General features: G+C 42.4%; 1 long non-coding RNA gene across 4 annotated transcripts in view; it reads left to right on the forward strand.

Moving 5' to 3' along the window:
• Positions 1 to 212: 212 nt before the first annotated feature.
• The window catches only part of LOC120442393, a 143,073-nt gene continuing 128,990 nt past the window's right edge, over positions 213 to 14,295 (forward strand). For 2 of the 4 annotated variants that reach the window (XR_005614710.1, XR_005614709.1), the window contains exons 1-2: positions 213 to 653; positions 933 to 1,049. This is a non-coding gene — a long non-coding RNA (uncharacterized LOC120442393). Of the gene's footprint in view, positions 654 to 932; positions 1,050 to 8,124; positions 8,202 to 8,372; positions 8,524 to 14,295 lie in introns of those variants that run through there. The other 2 variants (XR_005614712.1, XR_005614711.1) reach the window with 2 other exon arrangements.

The following is a 14,295-nucleotide window of genomic DNA, read 5'->3' on the forward strand; positions in this document are numbered from 1 at the left end:
TTATCGTTAATGGTCTAGTCCAGTATTCACTTGGGCTGTGACTTAACCAATTAACCTATCGACCAATACCATCCTGTTATACGTCAGGTGGTTTACCTATGAAGGTGTGATTGGTTCATTTGAATTTTTTTTTCCTTTTTTCTGTGTTCTGTCCTTTATTTAAACACAAATTGGTTTATATGTTACTATGACCCTGATGAAGGCCACAAGCTGAAAGGTGTTGCTCAGTTAATAAAGTTGTTCCTCTTTACCTTTAGTGTTGCTGGAGTTCCTGCGTTGTTAGTAGCTTTTTTATATCAATAGAGTGTTTTGCACTGGTCCAGACTGTTAGCAAATCTGGACTTATAACACGCCTAATTTTGTCCTACCCCTTTGAGCCCTGAGCGCACGTAATTTGGAAAATTTTCATTGTCATGAACCGAAGGTTCACACAAGGAGAGGACCCAAACGCCGACACCAGAATTCACAAGAGTCTTTATTAATCAGCAGAAAACATTAGGGAATGCGATTCTGGTTAGATATGGCAATGGGGAAATGGCGACTTGAGCAGGGAAGGGTGGCCCTAGGAAACTGGACCATGAAACAGGAAGTCATGCGAGGGACGGAGGAACGAGAGGAATTCTGCAACAGAAGAAGGCGGCGTTATTTTTTGGGTAAGGGTAAGGGGCAGGTAACTGAGAAGAATTTGCTGCTGAGTTTGTTTTGCTTACTTGCAGGTCCGTGGTTTGAAAGCTGTGAGGAGGGGAGGTGCGTGGGAGTTTCCAGTGTGTGGTGGGTTTCACCGATGGCAGCGCTACAGCCAGAGTGTCTGGGGTGTAGTGGCTGTTATACTGTTTTATACTGCTGGAAGACTTGTGTTTTGCTTGCAATGTTGACCCTGTGCTAACTTGCATATGACAAATAAAGATGAAACTGAAACTGATTGTTTGCAGATGGATCCCAGGTGATGTGCTGGAAGCCCCACCCCTAAGGAATGGACAGAGGACCAACTGCCACAGGTGGAAAAAGCCCCAGACACTCCCACGGACCATGACATTCATAGTGTGAAGGTAAAATTTTACATGGCTTCAATAAATACAAGGTGTATCAAAAAGAATCTTTTTCAGCTTTTAAATGATTGAAAGACGTACTGTTGGAAAGCTGGGATTCGTGAATTTCATGTTGCTGGTAGGTAGCATAACAACAGCAGTGGCTGTAGTGACTCCAGACATGCTTGCAAAAGTATGGGACGGGTTTGGACATATGCTGTGCGTCCAGAGGGGGACACATTGAGCACCTGTTTAAATTCAGCTATGCATTTGATAATTTAACCTAAGCTTCTATGTCCATTACTTATAGTTATACCAAATATAGCCTGAAATGAAATAATGATTCCTTTTGATAAACCCCATATTCAAGAGGTATTTTCTTTTTTTTTTCTTTTTTTTCTTTTTTTTTAACCTGTCCCGTTTGGTTCTTTTGCCATCAGAATTATTGTCTAAAGGCGAAGAGAGATGCCCAACGGATTTACTTTACCAAATGGACCATCCCAGCCTTGCCGTAATGGTCCATCTGATTCACCTTTTATTGTTTATTTTATTTTCACTTGCTGGATACGGGACAGACTTGACTGGTGGAAAGAAAGGGAGAAAGAAAGAGGGAAGAAAAAAAAAAACCTGAGAAGAGGGACGGGGAAAAAGGGCAAAAACAAAAACCAACAGAATAAGCAGACAAAAAAAACATATCGATCGATCACCTGGATCACCTGTTGAGAAAGAAAAAGAAAGCAAGCAGAAGAAGACGAGAGTAATAAACAAGATCACAATGATATATGGGAATATGACAGTAAATACTAAATATTAAACATTATTGTGCAGCACGTGAGATCGACAGCGCACAGTGTGCTTTGAGGTAGGAGCCAAAAAGGGTGTAGTTTGTGTTTGTGATCACCGTGTGTACACCTGTGAGCATGAAGCAGCGCTTGTTTTTAAAAGGTTCCTTCATGTAATGATCTGCTAGAGGGTGTGGGGGCCACTGCCCCGACCTCCAGGGCATGAAGCAGGTATGGAGGAGATCAAAACTCCAGACATCCAGAGGCCCCCAGAACACAAGAGACCAAGGAAGACCAACAGAGGGGCAGCCGCGCCACTATCCCAGAAAGAGCTGAGGAGAGTCCCAGATGAGGGGTCACTCAGCAGCCGCGGAGCAGAAGCCAGGGGGTTGCAGTGACGTGCCCGTGAGCTCCGCTGGCAGCCAGCTGTGCCTGAGTGACCGAGCCCGGGCCGAGGCCGAGGGCACCACCCCGAAGTGGCCCGGCGAGCCCCAGGCTCCAGGCCCGATAAGCAGCCACCAAGGAGTGAGCCGGTGGGTACCTGGGCGCCCACCCCCGGACACAAAGAACCACCAATGCACCGATGTCTGAGGGCGTCTGCCACCGGGAGGGGAAGTGGTGGGGGGAGATGGGCCTCCAAACCTTGGCGGGCCTGAGATGTCCCCAGAGAGGTGGGGTCTGATACCCAACCTGACATATAGACACAGACAAACAGGCACACACAGATACAAACATCTATTCCCACCCTCATGGAAGTTTTTCCACTTAAATAAAGCCTGCAGATGAGCGGTGAGCGGTAGCTAACATTCTTTAATCAAACACAAAGGAGATTTCCTCTCTTCAGGAACTCTCTCTGCAGGAGGGGGAGATACAGGAGAGGTGGAGGAAGATCTCAGCCTGGGCGTCTATTGTCTTGTGTAGTCTGGAAGATGAGTGGATGATGGGGTGGGTGCAGTTTTCTCTGTGGTGGGGTCAGGTGGACTGTCCCGGGCTCTGTGAGGCTGGGCGGCGTTGCTGCACTGGGCCCCGGTCCGGATGGGCCTGGGCCCCCCTTTCCCTGGCGGGTTGCAGAGTATTGGGGTGCCTACTGGGGTCAGCGGGGGAGCTGGCCCCAGGAGGGTCACTGCCCCTCCCTTCCTTCCCTCCCCATCTCCAGCTGCCTCCCTCTTCCCGCTCCACCACAATCACCCACACATGCAGGGCCTTGGGGTAGGGGTGTGTCACCAGGGTGCAGAGGAGACATCCCTCTGTCCCCTTCTGGCTGCCTCCGCCTCAATTTTATCCCACAACTTAGACATTCACATTACTCACACTCTCATTACACATACATATAGGATCTTGGGGTGGGCACGCTACACGGATTCCAAATTACCATCAGGGTGTACACCTCACCCCTGGCGTCGTTGCCCACCTCTCAATTTTAAATACACGTAGACATTGAGGGCTAGCAGGAGGGGCTATACGCTTACCTGCTGCTCTGGCAGGTAGCTCCATGCCCTCCTGGGTTTTAAATGCACCTTAGAACACACATACATCAACACTACATATGAGCGGGTGGAGGGAGGTTTGAGTCTTCCTACACCCCGTTCTCTCTGCGGCCTGCTGGAGCGGGGGGCTAGGAGGAGGAGTTGGCCGTCCGACTGGGGTCTGGAATGTGGGGCCTCCCTGCTGCTGCGGAGTCGGGGCAGTCTGCTTCTCCCCACCGCAGGGAAAAGGGTAACACCACCTGGGTCTGGGCGCAGTTTCCCCCTCCAGGGGCAAGGGTACCTAGACCCGGGGCTTAGAGTACGCTTGGGGAGTGTGATTGTGTGTACAGTGTCTCTATGTCTGTCTCCACGTTGGGTGAGTGTTGAGTAATTGTATATGAGAGCATGAGGGTGGGAATAGATGTTTGTATCTGTGTGTGCCTGTTTGTCTGTGTCTATATGTCAGGTTGGGTATCAGACGCCACCTCTCTGGGGACATCTCAGGCCCTCCAAGGTTTGGAGGCCCATCTCCCCCCACCACTTCCCCTGCCGGTGGCAGACGCCCTCAGACATCGGTGCGTTGGTGGTTCTTTGTGTCCAGGGTGGGCGCCCAGGTACCCACCGGCTCACTCCTTGGCGGCTGCTTATCGGGGCCTGGAGCCTGGGGCTCGCTCGGGCCACCGGGATGGGGTGCCCTTGGCCTCTCGCCCGGGCTCGGTCACTCAGGCACAGCTGGCTGCCGGCGGAGCTCACGGGCACGTCACTGCAACCCCCGACTTCTGCTCGCGGCTGCTGAGTGACCCCTCATCTGGGACTCTCCTCAGCTCTTTCTGGGATAGTGCTGCGGCTGCCCTCTGTTGGTCTTCCTTGGTCTCTTGTGTCCTGGGGCCTCTGGATGTCTGGAGTTTTGATCTCCTCCATACCTGCTTCATGCCCTGGAGGACGGGGCAGTGGCCCCCACACCCTCTAGCAGATCATTACATGAAGGAACCTTTTTAAAACAAGCGCGTTCATGCTCACAGGTGTACACACGGGTGATCACAAACACAAACTACACCCTTTTGGGCTCCTACCTCAAAGCACACTGTGCGCTGTCGATCTCACGTGCTGCACAATAATGTTTAATATTTAGTATTTACTGTCATATTCCCATATATCATTGTGATGTTGTTTATTACTCTCGTTTTCTTCTGCTTGCTGCTTTCTTTTTCTTTCTCAACAGGTGATCCAGGTGATCGATATATGTATTTTTTGTCTGCTTATTCTGTTGGTTTTGCCCTTTTCCCCGTCCCTCTTCTCAGCTGTTTTCTTTCCTCTTTCTTTCTCCCTTTCTTTCCACCAGTCAAGTCTGTCCCGTATTCAGCAAGTGAAAATAAAATAAACAATAAAAGGTGAATCAAATGGACCATTACGGCAAGGCTGGGATGGTCCATTTGGTAAAGTAAATCCGTTGGGCATCTTTCTTCGCCTTTAGACAATAATTCTGATGGCAAAAGAACCAAACGGGACAGGGTCAGCAGAGTCTCACTGAGCCTAGTGTGGCTCTCAGTTAAATACCTTCTCCAGGAACAAAAGGCAGTACACAGTTGTTTCACACCTTAAGGTTTACACCCCCTTGCTACCTCCCAGAGTCCTTGAAGAGACAAAAGACTCTCCCTCCTGTGGAGTTGTCTGCTTCCCCCAACTTCCTAAATAGACCCCCACCATTTGTCTTAAAGTATTGGTGTGAGACATGTTAAAAATCCAGTGGCACCAAGGCATTATACAATAAAATAATGTGATTAATACATAAGTAAAAGAAATTCCATTACAAGAGACACTGTACACACAATCACACTCCCCAAGCGTACTCTAAGCCCCGGGTCTAGGTACCCTTGCCCCTGGAGGGGGAAACTGCGCCCAGACCCAGGTGGTGTTACCCTTTTCCCTGCGGTGGGGAGAAGCAGACTGCCCCGACTCCGCAGCAGCAGGAGGCCCCACATTCCAGACCCCAGTCGGACGGCCAACTCCTCCTCCTAGCCCCCGCTCCAGCAGGCCGCAGAGAACGGGGGTGTAGGAAGACTCAAACCTCCCTCCACCCGCTCATATGTAGTGTTGATGTATGTGTGTTCTAAGGTGCATTTAAAACCCAGGAGGGCATGGAGCTACCTGCCAGAGCAGCAGGTAAGCGTATAGCCCCTCCTGCTAGCCCTCAATGTCTACGTGTATTTAAAATTGAGAGGTGGGCAGCGACGCCAGGGGTGAGGTGTACACTCTGATGGTGATTGGAATCCGTGTAGCGTGCCCACCCCCAAGATCCTATATGTATGTGTAATGAGAGTGTGAGTAATGTGAATGTCTAAGTTGTGGGATAAAATTGAGGCAGAGGCAGCCAGAAGGGGACAGAGGGGGGGGATGTCTCCTCTGCACCCTGGTGACACACCCCTACCCCAAGGCCCTGCATTTGTGGGTGATTGTGGTGGAGCGGGAAGAGGGAGGCAGCTGGAGATGGGGAGGGAAGGAAGGGAGGGGCAAGTCACCCCTCCCTGGGGTCAGCTCCCCCGCTGACCCCAGTAGGCACCCCCATACGTATTTTCTAACAAAGTAAGCTGATTCTGACGGGGTCGGATGGGAACTTTTTTTCCCAGTTTTGAATAATGTTATATGGAAGGGCTTAATTGTCAGTGGAGTTTCTGAAGATAGGCACTAGTTTGCTCTGTGATTGATTTGTGCTTTAGTGTATTGGTCTACATTTTGCGATTCGGATACAGCCTTGGGATGCTGCCATTTTGGCAATGCTCCACGTATGATTGATTAATCTACTTTTGTGCTTTGTGTTCCAGCTGTCATGGTGGTTAATGTGTTTTGGTTATCATACCTACAGTGAGTCAGTGAATTTAATATTGATGAGGTTGTCCCTAAAATTGAGACTGAGAAAGAAAGATTGGAAACTCAACATACAGTACGGTGTAGTGAATCAAGGTGGGGAAAAAACAGAACAGCATGATAAAAATACAAGGATGCACTGCCTTGCATTTATCAAGCATGCCAACTTCAAAGCAAAAAAAACATGATATTGCAGTTGCTTAGATCTTTATTCAACACACTGAATAATATTGCTGGAGGAGTGAATCATTTACATTATTGTGCATGTGTGCAGTTTTTCCTGCTTCGAGGCAGATGCAGCACCAGCTGTTTGGAGGACCTCTGAAGTCTTTAGATGAAATTGAAAATATTGGATAGAAGGCGCGAGTTTTGACAGAACAGGTGGTGGTAAGAAAGCCAGTTGACTCCGGGGTGAGATAAAGATGCAAAGACAGGAGACATACTCATTTTTGCAGAAGCACAGAAATGTTCCATATCTAAGAAAAGATGTAAAACAATTTGTTGCAAGCCATCTGCAAATATTCATCTATGATCTATAAAAACGAGACAAGAGTATGTTTTAATGTACCTGTTGCTGTAGCTTTAACTGCTGCATAAAGAAAACAGAAGAAAATATGGATGATAGGTACAAGATACAACTTTGTTCTTTCTTGTTACTTTTAAAATATATAAACCTTTAAATTACTTGTTTGGTTTTAATTCTCAAATCCTTTCACTTCTGTCACTGAGTCTGTTTTAATGAAGCCTAGAATGAGAAACATTGTAAGCATTTTTCAAAAGCAGCCTTGGAGTGTTTCATCTCCCCTCAGAGAGCACTCAGCTATGTTTTCCACAAGGTTAACTGGTGAACTCACACAGACAAACTGAGAATGAAGATTTCTGGACATAGTGAATCATACTGTGAATCTGCTGTGACACAAAACCTAAAATTAAAAGACACCATTATCATTTGTTACAAGGGACATTACATATCCCTGAATACTGGTTCTTTATCAAGCTAAAAGCTATGAAATTCCTAGAAGGGTCAAAGAAATACAGCATTTATTTTAAATTAAGTGGCCTATCTGTTAGTGCTCACTTGCACTGCAAATAAAATGTATTTCTCCACTGGCTCAGTTGTTCTCATTTGGCTATAAAACTATCCACTGGTCCAAATAAAAGACACATCTGTCCAAAGAGAATCATTTTAACACTGTCATTAAGTCCTACAGTTCTTTAGCCTCTCTAAATGGGTGCTAGCTGGCTGCTTCTGGCTGGAACTGGCAAGGGACTCATCCCAATTATTTCTTAGGACTGAAATAATTGGGATGCCATTAAACTGCCCTCAACAGTTGCTGTTAATAAAGCTCTGTTCAACAAAATACCCCAAAGACATTGTCTATTGGATAATTTATACCTCTGCTCTCACATAAACAAGTTACCTTTAAATAAGTAATGGGCCGCTAATTAGCTCCAGAACGTCACTCTTTTCAGCAAGGACGGTTGGTTTGAGGCTGATGATACACAATAGGGTAAAACAGAGAAGAGGTGTGCGAGCCAGAATCTGACAGGCAGAGGAGTGATTGCAGTGGATGAGTAGATATTATGACATGTATTTGATTCATCAGCAGGCTTAAAGGTTTTAACTTTATTATTTAACATTTATTAGATTCAGTAAAAATGATTTGCTGTAAGGTGAGTTTCACAAAGGTATTCAACTCTGAATATCTTAATTTTAGGATTAGGGAAAAGATAAATTTAATATATCCATGTAAATCGCTTGGGCAAATGACATAGAATGTAATTACATAACCCGAATACGACAAAATCAGCAGATGACATAATACCATGCACCAGGCTTTAATTATAATCAGAATTTATCTAAACTATAATCTGGACTTCTTAAAGAAATAATTTACATTAGTGATGAACCACGTTATTAATATTGAGGGTTTTTTTGTTATTTGATCATTGATTTTTTTTTTTTATTTTTTATTTTTTTAGACCTCTGCTTAAATATGGAAAAACAACAAATGGAGCTTTACCTAGGTCTCCCCCCTCATGATCACACACCTGAAGCCCATTACACACCTGGTCGGAGTTGAGCTGAAGACAGCTGGGCTGCTTAAGGCAGACCTTTCCCACTGTTGATGCCAGATCATTGCACCACACTATATAGTAAAGTCTGGCTTGTTGTGTCAACTGTATTGATAAGATTACTCTTTTGACTTACGTGGATATTCTGTGCTCAGATACCAAACACTGGTGGATAAACTGTGCCAGAGACAACAGTAGCTAATATTGGAGAATTAGAGGAGGAAGGAAAGAGGTCAAGTGAGATCGTGCATGGACTGAAGGATTTGATAGATCACCAGCCTGTCCTGTTTGCACACAGCTTGATGTTCTGGCAAGGGACACTATGTTTTCATCCTTCAGCTTCAAATTAACATCCTGAACTTTACTATTGTGTCTCACACTTGTGTCCAGGTTAACACTTGAGCATAAGATAACCTTTAAGATAACCTTTATTAGTCCCACACGTGGGAAATTTGTTATGATGCATGATGCAAATACAAAACACCAGAAGTGGCAAAAATGTTCCTGTGTTTTCTTCTTGTGAGAGATAAAACAACAGCCAATCCATAATTTTGACATGACACTGGGACACTCCCACCTGGAGGGCTGCTTATTTAAACTGAGGGAATAAGTTACCTGACACTGGGGGAAAAAAATTGGTCAATTTTAGTGTTACGGGATGACATTAATGTGACAATTTAATACTACCAGTACTTTTTTTTTTTTCTGGACCTGCACTGTAAATGTCCAAATCAACAAAATGTAAGACTCACGTCTGGTAGTTAAACAATTTCTTGTTCTTCACATCCTGCATGGTGCCATTATTTACAGATGCAGATCAAAATTACATGATGTCCATACTTTTGAAAGCATTTATCCTGGCAGCAGTGTAGGATGAGGAACCATCAACAAGGTGCTCATAGATGTCACCAAACTGGAGCTACAGGAGAGATGTTGCCAGATGTTTTCAGGGATTTAAATAAAGCTACCAGGGCAGAATATAGATCACAAGTCCCCCCCAAATCATAGCTTCTCCTCATATCTTTTTATCTTCCATGGACAATTGAGTCAAGTAGTCTTGGCTCAAGACAGGTGGGGAAAAAAAAGAACACCTTTTATCCTGCAGCACCACTGACTGTCTGCTGTTGGCTGTTATGGAAAAGTAATGTTTTGCCTGCCAGGGTAGCGAGTCAGTCACGTTACTGAAAACTATAAATTGTCTACGCACCTATTTTTAATAAAAAAGGGGTAAAATTGTTCTGGGATGAACAGTAGATTTACTGTTTTGTATAATCTGCCATTTCATTTTTATGTGTAACAAAATGTCTGCACACTTTTCATAACCCCAAGTAACATGATTAAATTAGTTTAATATTTCATTTATAAGGCCAAATTGTTCATGATGAAAAGTAACCCTTTGTCTCCACTTGTGCTTCTTGCTTGAACACACTTCAGTTCGTACTGAATATCATACTCCACAGCAAGTAGGTCATTGAAACTCAGTTTTTATTTGAATGAAAATGACACCACAGAGCCTCTGGCACCATAATGCACATTTCTAATATACAGTGGGGCAAAAAGTATTTAGTCAGCCACCGACAGTGCCCCATAAAATGATGATCACCTGCCTCAGTGACAGCTGATATCAGTGCAGCTGTTAGTGCATGACTTTTTTTCACAGCCTCATAATGATGCTGTGTGTCATTGTAAATGGGGTATAAAATATATGGTGTCCTTATGATATTTAGAGTCAAAGGCTTTGACCATAAATAATAACGGAACAGCTGGATATGTGCATTTTTCCTCACATGAATCCAGCCTCATTTCACACAAATGAACACAGGCACATAAACTGCACTTCCCTCATGTATGCTTGGTGCACATGCTCGCAGACACACACATACACTACATGCTCAGGTTCACTTTCACTGTGTGTTGTGCATTTTGAATATATTGATTGAAACTCAGTTTTTTATTTGAATGAAAAATGACACCACAGAGCCTCTGGCACCATTACACTATAGAAAAATGTGTGTGATGTCCAATCTTTAGCAGTTATTTCCATTACCTTTAGATAATGGAAATACTGGTTGCAGAGTGAATGGATCCCATTTTAAAAACTCCTGAAGTCTGTGTATCATTTAGCATAACTCATTAAGTACGTCAGACCCTCCCTGACCTGGTCTGCCTTTACAGATTTCCTAATATAAATGTATATCTATATCTAGATGGATAGATATATAGAGAGATGGAGAGATCTATATAAATCCTATATTTCCTAAATGGTATTCCATTCTATATTTATGGAAATAAATATAGAATGGCATGAACATAACACAGAACCTTAGAATATAAACATAATAATATAATTTGGTTGTTTAATAATTATCTAATTCTGAGTGCTCGATTGATTCATCATCAACTGATATTTCAAACATCACAAAGTGCTTGTCCAAAATAGCACTTAGCTGCCTGTACAAATGACCTGTCTAAATTACGAATATAACGGCATATCTAAGTACAGCCTTCATAAAAGCCTATCCAGTGATGCCTTTATCATCTAATCCATGTCATTGTCTTGCTGAATAGAGAACAATTTTACTTTAATTTTCTCTTTTACTGGTTCTGAGAAATACTACCACAGCATGATGCTGTCACCACCCTGCCCCGAGGCACTTTATATAATAAGTATTTGAACGTAATTGAATTAAACTCCCTGAGAAGTGTCCAGGAAGCGTCCCGGTGGTTCTTTCACTTAGCTGATGACACTTGATCATGGAAATACTCTAAAACTTAGAAATCCAATTTTTTGTACAGAATAAACTGCCTTTAGACCCATTAATATGCCAACATATCCTGCAGTCTGGGAATCAAGGCAGATTAAACCACATTCCACATTTGATTCAGCTATTAATCAAGCTGACATCACAGTACATTGCACTAAATAATGGCAGCAGAGGATTCAAATCCTTCATAGCCCCTTTCAGCTGTACATAAAATAACTGTAAAAGAGAAAGGACAGGAGTAAGTGCTTTTCAATAACATGACAGGTGCAAATACTTGAATGTGACTGAGAATGCACATTTTTTTTTTTTTTAAAACTGAGAGCATCTCTTTCACTAGTTGTTTAAAAGTCAAAGTAAAGGCTTAGATCTTTGAAATCGGTATTGATGAAAAGCTAAATAACAGCACTAAACCCCTTGACTCCCTGAAAGTCAATTTCATGTTGAACTAAGTAGCTGGCTCCTCTGAATCCTGACAGCGTCTGTTGGGATGGTTGTGCTGTGTTTCCTCTTTTCCTTGGCACACCTTTAATTGCTTCTTAAGCTCTGTAAAAATCTTAGTCCCTGGTTCAGTCACTGAATTGATCCACAACAAAGCAAGAAATGCACATCTCCCCTATAGATTTACACCAACAATATACACTAACAGAAAAGCAAATGCTGTCCCTGGCTTGGCTAAAATGTATAGAGAATTTCAGATGGTTTAGTAAACCTGGGAAACTTTTTTCCAGCTCACTAAACCATACAGTAACATCAACAGAATTATGTTACTGTTAAGTAAGAAGAGTATTTTGTATTTTTTTTTGACTCGCAAGTAATTCTCTTTGGAGCACAAATGAATCAAAGTTTGAGGTCTATCCTAAAACTTAAGCCACGCCAGGGATGAAATGTGCAAAAGGTAGGAAAACAGCTGCAGAAGAATGGGATCAGGTTTGACAGTGAAAGTAAAGTTGGATGACAGTGAATATTTGTGTAAGTGCTCTCCAGCTCAAGAGAAGAAAGGAGAGGCTAGACAAACAGTTAGTGGCTTTTAAAATGTCAGTCCGTGAGAGCTTGATAAAGCAAACCTACACAGATTTTGAGCATACTAACACTGTTTTTGTAGGTTTTAAAAGTAGAAACATATCTGCTACTTCATGTTCCTTTATCAAAAAAAGGAAACTTGGAAAATGTATGTTTAAGCAGATGGAACCTGAGGTGAGCAAACTATTACTAATTACTTACACTGCCTCTTTCCCCATCATTAAGTCACTCATCAAGTTGGAGAATTCTGCTGCTGGCGCTCAGAGCGCTGCACAGTAAATGAAAAAAACAAAACAAAACAAAAAAACCTAAATGAGGACGAACATGGAAGGAAGGAAAATCCTGTTTAGTCCTCCTGACTAAACAGGATTGACTAAACGACTAAATGATTATTTTAAAAAATGACTGAGGGTTAAAGATTCAAGTTTATATACAATGCTGTTGGACTAACACTGTCAAATACATACACACTGGCACTACTGTAGCAAAGATACTGTTGACACTTTCTCACAAAAATCAAATGACTTCTAGCATATTGCAGTGTTTCTCTAGTCTGTAAATGATGGTGTTTTCAACTGTAGAGGTTTTATATGACATATTTTACCACACCTGCAGGATACAGAATAGTAGAGAGTATAATAGAATTCATGTGCTAAATTTTTAAACCAAACAATCTTATTTCTAAATCTAACTTTGTCTGTGCCTTAGCAGTATTGTTAGTGCAAAACATACATTACCAAATAGTGACGGAGAATGAAAATTACATTACAAAAGTATAAAAATAAATACAAAAATAATGATCTGGGACAGGATTCAAACACTTTCCTTCTAGTTGAATCTCAGTGGCTGATGGAATGCTCTGTGCTCATATTGTTCAACGTCATAGAAGCAACAATGGTTTTTGGGGAGATCACAAAAACTTGGAGCATTCAGACTGAAAGATTGTGGTGTAGTGTCTGTGTTTGTCCATTATGGAACAATATAAGAAATAAAACTGTAATACACAATGTCCATTTTCATTACAGGCCCAAACCGACACGTGAAATCATCTGGATTGAAACAGAAACAGTCCATTATGTTTGTGGCTGCCAAACCTTTACTAGTCTTTCCTGAGTTAGGCATGTATTCTAACTAAACATTATTGCTGATTCACTGAGGCACAAGTGTGAATCTAGTAAGTAAAAGGGGAGAGGTGAGTCAACAGAGTGGCTGTTAATTGCATGCCTCCCTACAGCCTCATTAATGTTATTGCAAAGACGTCTACATAGTCAAATAAGAGCATGGGTCTCAGGGAAAAACAAAAAAAAAACCCCAAACAATCCTGCCAACTTTCAATCAGATGTAATGGGTCATAACTATAAAGCTCCACCACCTCACTGAGGTGATTTACTGCTAACATGAACAGAGCAATGAGAAATTTATTCAGACTATATTAGACATAAATAAAGTGGGTTGTTTTCTGACTTAGACATTTTCTCATTATGTCTTCAATCAGTGTTGACTTTGTGGTTAATGAAGAAATATTTATAGGCAGAACGCGGACATACATGCACTGAATTTAAAGTATGTCTGTGAACAACATGTGTTATATGTATATCACCCATTCAGAATTAGTTGACATCTGGATAGTTTCATCCCGTGTTTGTGAGCAAAGATTTACTCTAAGAGTTATTTTGTTCTCCACCTGTGGGTGACATTACATGGAGAAAAAAAAGAAAGTAAATCTGGTAGGAAAAAACACCCAAATAAATACCAACATTTCTACTGGAGTTGCAGCATATAGTATCTATTATGGCCCAAATTGGGTCATGCAACCCAAGCACAATAGCAACAAATGGATGAAAAAAAGAATCAAGTTGTTTGAATGGCCCAGTCAAAGACCAGACCTCGACCCAACTGATGCTGGAGTGAGATCTTAACAGAACTCTGTATAAAAACCTCAATTGTTGACCCATACTGTTAGGTCCCCAGAGTAGCAATATAAGAATTTTGTATTAGGTCATATTAGACATAGATCTAATGCAGTGATTATAATCTGCTATTGTTTGGTTTCACATGGCACTCTGAAATGAAGTATTAGCCCACTGGGCCCAGTCCCCATGAATGGATCAGCTTAACATTTGCTCAGTCTGTCTAATTTGTAATTACGAAATGTTGTAAAAAAAAAAAAAAAAAATCAGATATGTTTCCAATTAACAGTTGTTTTCTTGGCACTAATTAATGAAAAAACGTATCAGCAGGTAAAGTATAAATGTATAGTGAAGCAGATTATACTTGGGAAGGAATTTGAGCT

The sequence above is a fragment of the Oreochromis aureus genome, linkage group 10 (genome assembly GCF_013358895.1).
Source record: "Oreochromis aureus strain Israel breed Guangdong linkage group 10, ZZ_aureus, whole genome shotgun sequence".
Classification (NCBI taxonomy): Eukaryota; Metazoa; Chordata; class Actinopteri; order Cichliformes; family Cichlidae; genus Oreochromis; species Oreochromis aureus.